The sequence below is a fragment of the Euphorbia lathyris genome, chromosome 3, assembly GCF_963576675.1.
Source record: "Euphorbia lathyris chromosome 3, ddEupLath1.1, whole genome shotgun sequence".
Taxonomy (NCBI): domain Eukaryota; kingdom Viridiplantae; phylum Streptophyta; class Magnoliopsida; order Malpighiales; family Euphorbiaceae; genus Euphorbia; species Euphorbia lathyris.
The window spans coordinates 69,022,044-69,035,778 of record NC_088912.1 but is presented as its reverse complement, the minus strand read 5'-3'; positions in this window follow the sequence as shown (position 1 = coordinate 69,035,778).

Here is a 13,735-nt window from a genome sequence, read left to right as displayed (position 1 = left end):
CAGAAAATGCCATAAATAACAGAAATGATTCCTTTTAACTAATAGATAGCAAAAATGAACTAAAACAATCCTAAAAACCCTATATAAATGGGAGCTATCAACAGGATCGATCATAAGTTTGGCGAATGCTCCCTTTGTAATGAAGTTGCACGAACTTCCAGTGTCAATCATTACTCTTTTCATTTCCCATCCTTCTACCATCATGGTAATGACTAGAGCGTCTGCGTGAGGGGGAACTTCTGGGCCTATGTCCGCAAAAGGGCGGTTGAGTGATGCCCTATCCAGAGCGGTGGTCTTTGCCTTCTTCAGCACAGGTTGATATCCTGGTCCGCCTGCTATGACATTGATGGTCCCTTTCGCCTTCTTTTTCTGATCATCCCTTAACTTATCACCATCTCCTTTCTTGTTGTCATTTTGGACGAACCTGTCTAGCTTTCCCCTTTCTATAAGCCTTTCTATCTCCTTGGCCAACTCCCAACACGCGTCCGTATCATGACCATTCCTCCTGTGGTATTTGCAATAATTTTTGGGATTTTTCCCTGTGTTGGTGTACTCCCCCCCTTTTGGTTCGGGGTATGAAATGCTCCGTTTGTGATGGCTGTTTTCTATCCACATCAGCACTTCGCTTTTGGAGGCGTTTAATGGTGTAACTGATGGTATGTATGCCGATTTGTTCTTAGAGCCTCTATGCATGCCCCTGGATGACGAATCAGGATGTTTGTCCTTCTCTTTATCCCGTCTACGAGATTCGCCTTTGTCCCTTTTAGGCGGAGATACTGACTCCCGGCGGATGTCATCTACTTCCATGAAGTCCTTGCATCTTTCTATCAGCTCTGCCATATCTCTGGGCTTCTTTCTGATTAGATCTTCCTGCAAGCTTTTGCATGTGGTGTTTTTCACTAGAGCTTCCACTGCCATAGAGACATCCACATCAACAATTCGTATACACAATTTGTTGAAATTGTCTACATATTCTCGAAGGGGTTCATTTGCTTTTTATTTCAATTCAAAAAGCTTCCGTGATTTGACCACTGGAGGGATGCATCCAGCGAATTTTGCACAAAACTCTCTACTCAACTGATCCCAGCCGTCTATTGATCCTGGAGGTAAAGATTGGAACCAATCATAGGTGGGACCACCAAGCGTGGTGATAAACATCCGACACAATACTGCTTCACTGGCCCGGTTAAGGCTGAGCAACATGCGGTACTTCTTGGCATGGGCTTTAGGGTTGTCCACGCCCGTATAGACTAGGATATTAGGAATTTTAAAGTGCCTATCCATTTCCTCAGCTTCGATCCACGCTGTGAAGGGTGAATCCCGATTGGCGAATGGATTATGTCTCACATTCTCTTCATTTTGGCGGCGCACCTCATCTCTGATTAGTTCTCAATATTCCTGTGATTATCCCTGGAACGTCCTCTACGTGGGGATCTACTCGGAGAAGATGAAGAACTGGAATTAGATGAAGGATCCGATGGCAAACCACTTCCTCCTCATCCTCTTGGGCGACCACTTCCTCCTCGTCCTCCTGGTGGAGCTTGCCTATTAACTCCTGGATTAGGAGGCGGATGTTGTCTATCTTGACGAGGTTCCTGAACCGGCCGCTTACTCCTTCTGCGCTTTGGGGGGGGAAGGAGATCTACCTCTCCGGGAGGATCTATGCTTTGGGCGAGATGGAGATTTAGATCGCCCCCTTCCAGCCGTCTTACTACGTTTTTTGTGCTTTCGACCCTCTGGTCCGCCCTTTGGGGGATCAGACCTGGCGCTATTTAGAGCTCGAGTCCCGCCAATGCTAAGCCTTGGGTTTGCAGGTCCTTCAGGAAGAGTTTGATCATTCCTTCGACTCCCTTCCGCTCCATCAGAAAACAGTCACCGATTTAGTGGCTGGTCACTGGCTGCCACAGAGGTAATCACCGTCGAATCTGCAGGTTGAGAGTGGAAAAATGAAGAATCACGAGCGTTTGGTCCTATGGTTGCATTTTGCCATTGGGATGCCGTAGGTGTTGGTGCCGTATGCCGAAGCGGGGGAATTAACATGTACGATCTTAAGCGGTTTTCCATCTCAGGGCCAAACTCTCTTCCTATGGATCCTGCACATACTTTAAGAAATGAATCGGGTGACATACTTCCCTCACCATGTACCGTAGGAGCTTCAAGATCAACGCGACCAGCGTTCGTAACAGGATTGGCTGATGGTGTTACTAAGGGCGTTTCAATCCCTGAGGAGGGATCAGACCCTCCACTCGCATGTCTTATAATGTGAACGAAACCTTTATTTGGTTAGGGTTCCACCTTCACCGCACCAATTGATGACTAGTGGAGAATTTCTGGTTAGCTTCCGTCCCTGTGGGGGCATCGTTGGGTTCGACGGGGGGAAGCTCCGATGCCAAAGTCAGTATAGAGTATGGTGGAATAAACTGAATTGACAAAGTAGGGTTTCTGGGATTGTGTGAATGTGTACCTTGATAGCTTGAGATACAAGCTATATATAGTCATGAAGTTGTAACCCTCGGTAACTAGAAAGTCTCCATTAATGCTTCATTAATGGCGGTTACTGGTTTCCCTTAAGTATGTCCGTTAGCTCATTGATAGCTCATTAATTGCCTTTATTGAGGAATCGGCTCAGCTGTTCAGGTGGCGGATCGAAGGGTGATGGCGGATCTTACATAGGTTTGATTACGGATCTCATGTGGCGGAGTCTTGGTGATCCGCCCATCGGATGTCTTTGCTTGATACGCCATGGCCTGTTTCGACCGGTTCAATATACGGTCGTTTGGGTAAATATCTTTCTTGATCCCTTGGATAATATCCCGATGTTATCACAAGCCCCCCTAAAGTTCCTTTAAAGTCCTTTAGGGCTTTTGAGCTTCTTCGCGCGCTGTCATGATGAGTCGCATTGATGGTCACTTTGTTCAATGCCAATCGATGGGTGACACACGTCATAGGAACGCTGCTCGAGGGAAGGGGAGATACCTTCTTCCATCTTCCCTTTCTCTTTCTCCTTCATTTGCGTCTTCTTCTTTTGTTTTTCTTCGAGCTTTTTCAGAGCCTTTCCTGGTGTTCAGAATCCTCAAAGCTTTTAACGCTCATGTAAGTGAATCTTTTTTGCTCTGTTTTCTGAATGTTTAGGAGTTCTTCTTCTTCTTCTGAGTCTACCTTTGAACTCTTTAATTTGACCACTTCTTCTGAAACCACAATTAGCTGGACTTCCTCTTCGGAAAATTCTGATTCTTCCGAAGGCACTGCCAGTTGCGATTTAACCGAGTTGTGTAACTCAGCGTGTAATAGTTACCGAACTCGTTTAGTTAGGACTCAGAACCTTCCCGTCGCCGTTACTCCCGTTGTTCCGGCGATAGATTCTAGGCAGTTTTCTGGGATGGAGGCTTCTTCTTCAGCCCCGTCTAGGAAAAAGGCGCCACGTGCAGAGTCGACTCCGTCTCGTATGAGCGCCGTGGATCTAGCGAACATGGAGGATCGTTATCCCTGGATTAGAAATTATGAGATCAAATTGGTGGCTGCTCATCAGCGACCCGCCTATCCGCCCGTTGGATATTTGTCTGTATATAGCTGTCATGTGGAGAGGGGATTCCGTCTTCCTCTTCCCAAAATGATGGCGGATATTCTGGAGTATTTTGGGATCACGGCCTGCCAGTTACATCCAAATGGCTGGCTGGATTTGGCCCTGGACTGTTATTTGGCGTCGAACCTAGGGGTAGTCTGTAACCCTCGAGTCTTTCGATCTCTTCACAAACCGACGAAACGAAAGGCCGAGTCTTTTTATACTTTTGCCAAATTCAATACCTATTCGCCTTTCTTCGGTAAAATGTCCAATGGCCATCTCTGGGATGAAAAATTCTTCTTCGTAAAGATAAGAGAGGGCGAACCCCTAGGCTTTCTGTCGGTCTGGAATGCCAAACCTTTGCATATGGCTGGAGACTTGCGTATACTGACGGACAGTGATGAGAAAGTGGCGGATGTCATGAGAAGTGTCAAGGTGGATGCCTGGACATACGCTGACGCCTTGGATTTCATGATGAATGACATTCCCTTGATGCGCTGGGAAGGGGACAAGATCACTTACGCGAAGTTTACACAACTTGATGAAGGTAATTTTGTTTTTCCTTGAACCTTGATTATTTTATTGTTCCCTTGTCAGGGGTTTGTCTGAAACCAGTCGCACCCTTGTAGAGATACGCAAGAAACAGAATGAGGAAGAGGCTCGAAAGAAGGGGCAGGTAGCGGATCCCCATAAGAGTTCTGAGAAACATCCTGCTGGCGATCTGGTTGATCCTCCTCTCCCAAAGAAGAAAAAGTCTGTGTCTAGCGGTGGAGGGAAGCTACTGGCGGATGCCATAAGAGCCGAGAAACCAATAGCGAGGCTCGAAGAGGTGCGTCTATCTTATCATTTTCTCTTCTTTTACTTGGATCTCATTTTCTGCCTTTTAATGCTTGCATAGTTGGTGAAGCCGGACTTAGGAGGCTATTGGTCCGCCAAATATGGTGACAAAGGATCGTTAAAGAATGAATCCGTCATCAATGATTTGGACGAAGCTCTCGGCCAACTAGGCGAGGTACGGGAGAGCCAGAATGAGATCTCGGGATCTGCCCATGTCCAGATGGGAAAAACAGAGCTTCTTACTGTAAGTTTCTTCTATCCCTTTTGCATTTTTAAATGAAAGAGTGATCCCCTTTGGGGGAGAGTTTATTCTTTTGTTTGAATTGGCTTTTGACTTGATAGGTATACACTCGCATGCGTGCTATGGAAGCGGATCTCCTTCAAGGAGTGGCGGACAAGGCAACCATAGAAAGGTTGGAGAAGGAGGTCGCTGTTGCCAATGCGAATGCTGCTTCTGCTGTTGCACTAAATGAGAGTAAGGATGCTGAGATCCTTAGATTGAAGGAGAAGATAGATGCAGATGCTGAAGCGCATAAGGCTGCCCTACTGGACACGGAGATCCTGGCAGGGGAACGAGCTTACTACTATGGCGAGTGGATCATGGCGTATGTTCAACTTGCTCATCCTGAGATTGATTTTACAGATCCAGAGTACGTGGTTCCTGACGTGGAGGTTTGCCTTAAGTATCACAAGATTCCAAACGTCAAGGATTACATTCGTGATTACATTCGCAAAGTGATGAGTGGATCCGCCAAAGAGAGTAAACCCCTTATCGATCTTGAACCAGAGGACCTTGATGAAGTGTCTTAGAATGAGGGTGATAAGAGTGAGGAACTGATAACTGATTGTAGCATTCCTCATGAGGGTACTATTTCTGTAGAGAAGGAAGCCCCACTGGAGGGTGCATCTGGTGTAAAAGATGATAAGGAGGATGCTCCTTTAGTTGTTTAGTTCTTTTGTAAAACTAAGTACAATTTTTAATCCTTGTTATAACCGTTTATCTTTATTTTACGCTTTATGTTTTCCGCAAGTAAATCTATAGGTTTTAGGATAGAGTTGAAGTAGGTGGCCAGCCATACCTCAAAGTGTGAGCCTTTGTGAAGGCTTGGAGATTAAGTACTAAATCTTACACCTAGTGTTCCTTTGCAATTTGATGTTCCTGACAGGGCATGGAGTGGCAAAGATGTTTCTTATGATCATTTACGTGTCTTTGGATGCAAGGCTTTTGTGCATATTCCCAAAGATGAGAGATCTAAGCTTGATGTGAAGACTAGGCAGTGTGTGTTCATTGGCTATGGACAAGATGACTTGGGTTACAAGTTGTATGATCCAATTCAGAAGAAAATTGTGAGAAGCCGAGATGTTATCTTTGTGGAAGATCAGACTTTGAAAGATGTTGAGAAGGCAGAGTCAGTTCCTCAGCATATTGATGATCTCCTTGATAGGGTTGAGATCCTCGGGGAACATGGATCTGTTCCCACTTGGTTTCTTTGGCTTCGAGGTGGTTCAGCAATCTCTTAACCTCTTCAACATATTTGGCCAGAATGTCATCTTTTACCTCAAAATTTTTTATTACCTGGTTGACCATTAATTTGGAATCACTGTAGATTACGATCCGCTCGGGAGTGATTTCCTTCAACAGGCGTAGCCCCAATATTAAGGCCTCATACTCCACTGCATTGTTGGTTGCGAGGAAGTCCAATTTTGCTGCGTAATGCAGTTTTATATATTGGGGACCTTTGATCACGATGCCTATACCTGCGCCTTCCGCCGAAGAAGCCCCATCTGTATACATCGTCCATTCCTCGACCTTAGATTTGGGGAGATTCATACCTTCTTCGGTAAATTCATTCACAAAGTCTGCCAAGACTTGACTCTTCAGAGCAGATCGACTTTCGTAACGAACATCAAATTTGCCTAAGTGAATCGCCCACTCCATCAATCTCCCCGAGGTTTCTGGTTTTTGCAATACTTTCCTCATGGGTATGCTGGTGCGGACTATGACAGTATGTGCCTGAAAGTAGGGCCTGAGACCTATTGAGGTGGTGACAACGGCCAGTGCCATTTTATCTAATTTGGAGTATCGGGTCTCGACATCTTTTAACACTTTACTCACATAATAGATTGGATACTGCTGTCCATCATCTTCCCTGATCATGACTGTGTAAACAGCTTTATCTGTAACTAAAACATACATGTAGAGATTCTCACCTTTCAGGGGCCGACTCATCAGAGGTGGTTCCGTGAGAAATCGCTTGATCCCTTCGAAGGCTTGCTTACAGTCCTCATTCCACTTGAATGTCTTTTGTTTTTTGATCACCTCATAGAAGGGTTGACATCTGCGAGCCGAACAGGAGATGAACCTGCCCAAGGCCACGATACGCCCATTCAGACATTGCAACTCTCTGATATTCTATGGTGTTTTCATATCCAGGACTGCTTTAACTTTATCCGGATTTGGACTCACTCCTTTCTGGCTGATCATGAATCCCAAGAATTTTCCATATGTCGCCCCAAAGGTACATTTCTCTGGATTGAATTTAATGTTGTGATGCCGGAGTACACCTAGGATCTCTCTTATATCATCTGCGTGCTTTTCCACAGTGGAACTTTTGATGATCATATCATCCACGTAGACAGAAAAGTTATTACCTTTGCTTTCTTCAAATATTTTATTCATCATCCGTTGGTAGGTAGCCCCTGCATTTTTAATCCCAAAGGGCATGACCTTGAAGCAGTAAGTGGCTTGGTGAGTCACGAACGAAGTCTTGATCCTGTCTGAAGGCTCCATAGGGATCTGGTGATAACTCGACTTCACATCAGTGAAGGAATACATGGCATGTCCCGCGGTCCCATCTACTAGAATATCAATACATGGCAAAAGATAGTTGTCTTTGGGACAAGCCTTGTTGAGATCGGTGAAGTTAATACACATGCGGTATGATCCGCCTGCCTTTTTGACTAACACCACATTCGCCAGCCATTGTGTGTAAAGTACTTCTTCGATGGCGTCCGCCTTCTTAAGCTTAACAATCTCCTCTTCTATTACTTTCTGTCTTTCAGGACCATGATTCCTCCACTTTTGTGCTATTGGGACAACGTCCTCGGCAATATTGAGCTTATGAGTGATCACATCTGGATTAATTCCTGGGAGAATCTCATCCTTCCATGCAAAAAGGTCTTCTGACTCATGGAGAACCTTTGTAATAGCCTCCTTAATCTCACCTCTTAGCCCTTTAGCAATTCGTACCTGCTTTTCATCCACCATAAGGTACATCTCTGTTTCACCTAGAGCCATTGTGACAAGTTCCTCTTCTTCCTCGTCTCTAGACTGTGGGCGAATCATCAAGGATGCCGAATACGTCTCCTGAGCAACTTTTTGATTTCCTCTGACCATTACTCCTCCTTTGGTCGTGGGGATGTAAATGGTTAGATGTCGGATGGAGATGAGAGCCGCTGTTTCAGATATGAAAGGCCGACCCAGGATGATATTATAGGCCAATTGACCATCTATAATGGAGAACTCCAGATCTCCCTTCCAGATTTGATCTTCGTCCACCAACTCGCAATCTAACGTTACTTGTCCCTTCGTTTGGATTGTGTGCCCTGTGACTCCTAGGATATCCACAATAGTGGTTTCCACTTGGACAGGATCGATCATAAGTTTGGCGAATGCTCCCCTTGTAATGAAGTTGCACGAACTTCCAGTGTCAATCATTACTCTTTTCATTTCCCATCCTTCTACCATCATGGTAATGACTAGAGCGTCTGCGTGAGGGGGAACTTCTGGGCCTATGTCCGCAAAAGGGCGGTTGAGTGATGCCCTATCCAGAGCGGTGGTCTTTGCCTTCTTGGTCCGCCTGCTATGACATTGATGGTCCCTTTCGCCTTCTTTTTCTGATCATCCCTTGACTTATCACCATCTCCTTTCTTGTTGTCATTTTGGACGAACCTGTCTAGCTTTCCCCTTTCTATAAGCCTTTCTATCTCCCTGGCCAACTCCCAACACGCGTCCGTATCATGACCATTCCTCCTGTGGTATTTGCAATAATTTTTGGGATTTTTCCCTGTGTTGGTGTACTCCCCCCCTTTTGGTTCGGGGTATGAAATGCTCCGTTTGTGATGGTTGTTTTCTATCCACATCAGCACTTCGCTTTTGGAGGTGTTTAATGGTGTAAACGATGGTATGTATGCCGATTTGTTCTTGGAGCCTCTACGCCTGCCCCTGGATGACGAATCAGGATGTTTGTCCTTCTCTTTATCCCGTCTACGAGATTCGCCTTTGTCCCTTTTAGGCGGAGATACTGACTCCCGGCAGATGTCATCTACTTCCATGAAGTCCTTGCATCTTTCTATCAGCTCTGCCATATCTCTAGGCTTCTTTCTGATTAGATCTTCCTGCAAGCTTTTGCATGTGGTGTTTTTCACTAGAGCTTCCACTGCCATGGAGACATCCACATCAACAATTCGTATACATAATTTGTTGAAATTGTCTACATATTCTCGAAGGGGTTCATTTGCTTTCTGTTTCAATTCAAAAAGCTTCCGTGATTTGACCACTGGAGGGATGCATCTAGCGAATTTTGCACAAAACTCTCTACTCAACTGATCCCAGCCGTCTATTGATCCTGGAGGTATAGATTGGAACCGATCATAGGCGGGACCACCAAGCGTGGTGATGAACATCCGACACAATACTGCTTCACTGGCCCGGTTAAGGCTGAGCAACATGCCGTACTTCTTGGCATGGGCTTCAAGGTTGTCCACGCCCGTATAGACTGGGATATTAGGAATTTTAAAGTGCCTATCCGTTTCCTCAGCTTCGATCCACGCTGTGAAGGGCGAATCCCGATTGGCGAATGGATTATGTCTCACATTCTCTTCATTTTGGCGGCGCACCTCATCTCTGATTAGATCCTCAATATTCCTATGATTATCCCTGGAACGTCCTCTACGTGGGGATCTACTCGGAGAAGATGAAGAACTGGAATTAGATGAAGGATCCGATGGCGAACCACTTCCTCCTCGTCCTCCTAGTGGAGCTTGCCTATTAGCTCCTGGATTCGGAGGCGGATGTTGTCTATCTTGACGAGGTTCCTGAACCGGTCGCTTACTCCTTCTGCGCTCTGGGGGGGAGGAGATCTACCTCTCCGGGAGGATCTATGCTTTGGGCGAGATGGAGATTTAGATCGCCCCCTTCCAGCCGTCTTCCTACGTTTTTTATGCTTTCGACCCTCTGGTCCGCCCTTTGGGGGATCAGACCTGGCGCTATTTAGAGCTCGAGTCCCGCCAATGCTAAGCCTTGGGTTTGCATGTCCTTCAGGAAGAGTTTGATCATTCCTCCGACTCCCTTCCGCTCCATCAGAAAACAGTCGCCGATTTAGTGGCTGGTCACTGGCTGCCACAGAGGTAATCACCGTCGAATCTGCAGGTTGAGAGTGGAAAAATGAAGAATCACGAGCGTTTGGTCCTATGGTTGCATTTTGCCATTGGGATGCCGTAGGTGTTGGTGCCGTACGCCAAAGCGGGGGAATTAACATGTACGATCTTAAGCGGTTTTCCATCTCAAGGCCAAACTCTCTTCCTATGGATCCCGCATATACTTCAATAAATGAGTCGGGTGACATACTTCCCTCACCATGTACCGTAGGAGCTTCAAGATCAACGCGACCAGCGTTCGTAACAGGATTGGCTGATGGTGTTACTAAGGGAGTTTCAATCCCTGAGGAGGGACCAGACCCTCCACTCGTCATGTCTTATAATGTGAACGAAACCCTTATTTGGTTAGGGTTCCACCTTCACCGCACCAATTGATGACTAGTGGAGAATTTCTGGTTAGCTTCCGTCCCTGTGGGGGCGTCGTTGGGTTCGACGGGGGGAAGCTCTGATGCCAAAGTCAGTATAGAGTATGGTGGAATAAACTGAATTGACAAAGTAGGGTTTCTGGGATTGTGTGAATGTGTACCTTGATAGCTTGAGATACAAGCTATATATAGTCATGAAGTTGTAACCCTCGGTAACTAGAAAGTCTCCATTAATGCTTCATTAATGGCGGTTACTGGTTTCCCTTAAGTATGTCTGTTAGCTCATTGATAGCTCATTAATTGTCTTTATTGAGGAATCGGCTCAGCTGTTCAGCTGGCGGATCGAAGGGTGATGGCGGATCTTACATAGATTTGATTACGGATCTCATGTGGCGGAGTCTTGGTGATCCGCCCATCAGATGTCTTTGCTTGATACGTCATGGCCTGTTTCGACCGGTTCAATACGCGGTCGTTTGGGTAAATATCTTTCTTGATCCCTTGGATAATATCCCTATGTTATCACGACTCTTACTCCGTTAAGTTCGTTTGGAGACAAACTAATAAGACGGCTCATGCTATTACTCAGTCAACTCGTTTATACTATGTTTTTCTCTAGTGTTCTGAGTTTTATTATAAATGTTATATTACATTCTTACTTGTTGAGGTGCATTATTAAAACTTGGTTTCTAAAATATAACATTTTTTTTAATAAAATACATGGTGTTATAAATAATTTACCATTAAAGTAATTATTATTAATGGATGTCCACCATATTAAATGCATAGCCACCAAATTAAATACATGTCCACCAACAAATAAACATGTATTAAATACACACATGTTATGCTTATAGATAAGTGTAATTAGGACCACTCATTTTGTAAGCCTACTACTATAAATAGGCTTATACCCCCATTTGTAATACACACCAAGATTAAGCTTTTATGCTATTATAATCTTTGTCTCAATCTAAGTTCTTCATTATATTATTATTAATCTCCATATATATATTTTACATATATTTATTAATCTATATATAAGTGTGGTTATAATCACACTATAATTTCGGTAATTTATAACACGTTATCAGCACGAGTTTGCTCTATTAATTAATTTCGACACAAATTTGTTCTTCCAATAATCTCAAGTAAGTGCTATTAATTTTATTTATTACATATTATTTTTTTTTGTGTTCTAACAAAATTGTTTGTATCATATTTTAGACATGTCAAACCTTACAAATGTTGAATTTATGGTACTTGACATCTCGGGGAATAATTATCTTACGTGGGTGCTAGATGCTGAAATTCATTTGGAGGCCAAAGGTCTTGGTAATACTATCAAAGAGAAAAATAATACTGATATGCAGAGCCGTGCAAAAGCAATGATTTTTCTCCGTCATCATCTTGGTGAAGGATTAAAGTCAGAATATTTGACAATAAAAGATCCATATGTCTTATGGAAAAATTTAAAAGAAAGGTATGACCACCAGAAGTTGGTCATGTTACCAAAGGCTCGTTCTGCCTGGGCAACATTAAGGTTGCAGGATTTTAAATCAGTATCAGAATATAATTCTGCACTTTTTAGAATCACATCCCAATTAACATTGGGTGGAGATGTTGTTACGGATGAGCTTATGTTAGAGAAAACTTTCTCTACTTTTCATGCATCTAATGTGATTCTGCAGCAACAATACAGAGAGAGGGGCTTTAAAAAATATTCTGATTTAATTTCTTGCTTACTAGTAGCGGAACAAAATAACGAGCTCTTACTGCGAAATCACGAGTCTCGTCCTACTGGATCGACCGCATTCCCAGAAGTGAATGCAACTTTATACAATAATGAAAATAACCGTGGACGTGGACGTGGACGTGGCCGTGGCCGTGGTCGCGGTCGTGGATGAGGTCGCGGATATGGTCGTGGTGGAAATGGCCGTGGTTATAATTATGGTGGTTATAATAATAAAAATACAAATTCCCACCAGAAGTGGAAAAATCAAATTGAAAAATTTGACAAAAGGAATAACTAGGGCAAGAGTTCAAATGAGAACCCAAATGGGAATGAAACTACGTGCTATCGTTGTGGCATGACTGGTCATTGGTCACGTACCTGTCATACGGCAAAACATTTGGTTTTACTTTATCAAGCATCAATGAAGAAGCAAGGCAACAATATTGAAACTAATTGTGTCTTTGATAAAGATACCCCAATGGATATTTCTCATTTGGATATGGCAGATTTCCTCCTTTCGGCACCCACCGAACCCATCGCACCCACTGAAGATGAAAATTAATGTCATGTATTTTATTTGTAATTTTATTTTATTAATGTATTTTATTTTTATGTAATTTTCATTTTTAATAAATAATAATATGTCATTGTTTTCTTCAATGAAGAAGATGAATACTTCCCCAGTATTAATTAACTTCAAGATAAATGAAGCAAATATATGCATTGTGGATAGTGCCACTACACATACTATTATTAAAGATGCAAAATATTTTTCTTCATTAAGAAAGGGAGAAGCAGTTGTTACTACAATATCTGGTAACACAAAATTAATTGAAGGCTCCGGAAGAGCCAGTATAATCCTACCAAGAGGAACAAAGTTTATTATAAATAATGCATTATTTTTCCCAAAATCTCACAGAAATTTGCTAAGTTTCAAAGATATTCGCAGAAATGGATATCATATTGAAACTGTAAGTGAAGGAAATCAAGAATATCTTTATGTTACGAATATAACTTCAGGGAAGAAATGTATGATGGAAAAATTTAATACTTTATCCTCTGGTTTATATTTCACATTCATTAATGTGATTGAAGCAAATCTTACAGTAAACCAGAAGTTTACAGATTCAAATATTTATAAGATTTGGCATGATAGACTGGGTCATCCTAGTTCTATAATGATGAGAAAAATTATAGAAAATGCACATGGGCATCCATTGAAGAGCCAGAAGATTCTTCAAAGCAATGAATATTTTTGTGCTGCTTGTTCGCAAGGCAAATTAATTATAAGGCCCTCGAAGGGTAAGATTGGAATTGAATCACCGATATTTTTAGAACGCCTTCAAGGCGATATATGTGGACCAATTCATCCACCATGTGGACCATTTAGGTACTTTATGGTTTTAATTGATGCTTCTACTCGATGGTCACATGTGTGTTTATTATCATCACGCAATATAGCTTTTGTGAGATTACTTGCTCAAATCATTAGATTAAGAGCACAGTTTCCTGATTATCCAATTAAGACAATTCGTCTTGATAATGCCGGTGAATTCACATCCCAAACATTTAATGATTATTGTATGTCACTTGGGATACGTGTTGAACATCCTGTAGCTTATGTTCATACACAAAATGGTCTAGCAGAATCATTTATTAAACGTCTGCAATTAATCGCTAGACCATTACTTATGCGAACTAATCTTCCTACATCTGTGTGGGGATATGCAATTTTACATGCAGCATCACTTATATCTATTAGACCGACAAGCTATCATGAGTATTCCCCATTACAATTAG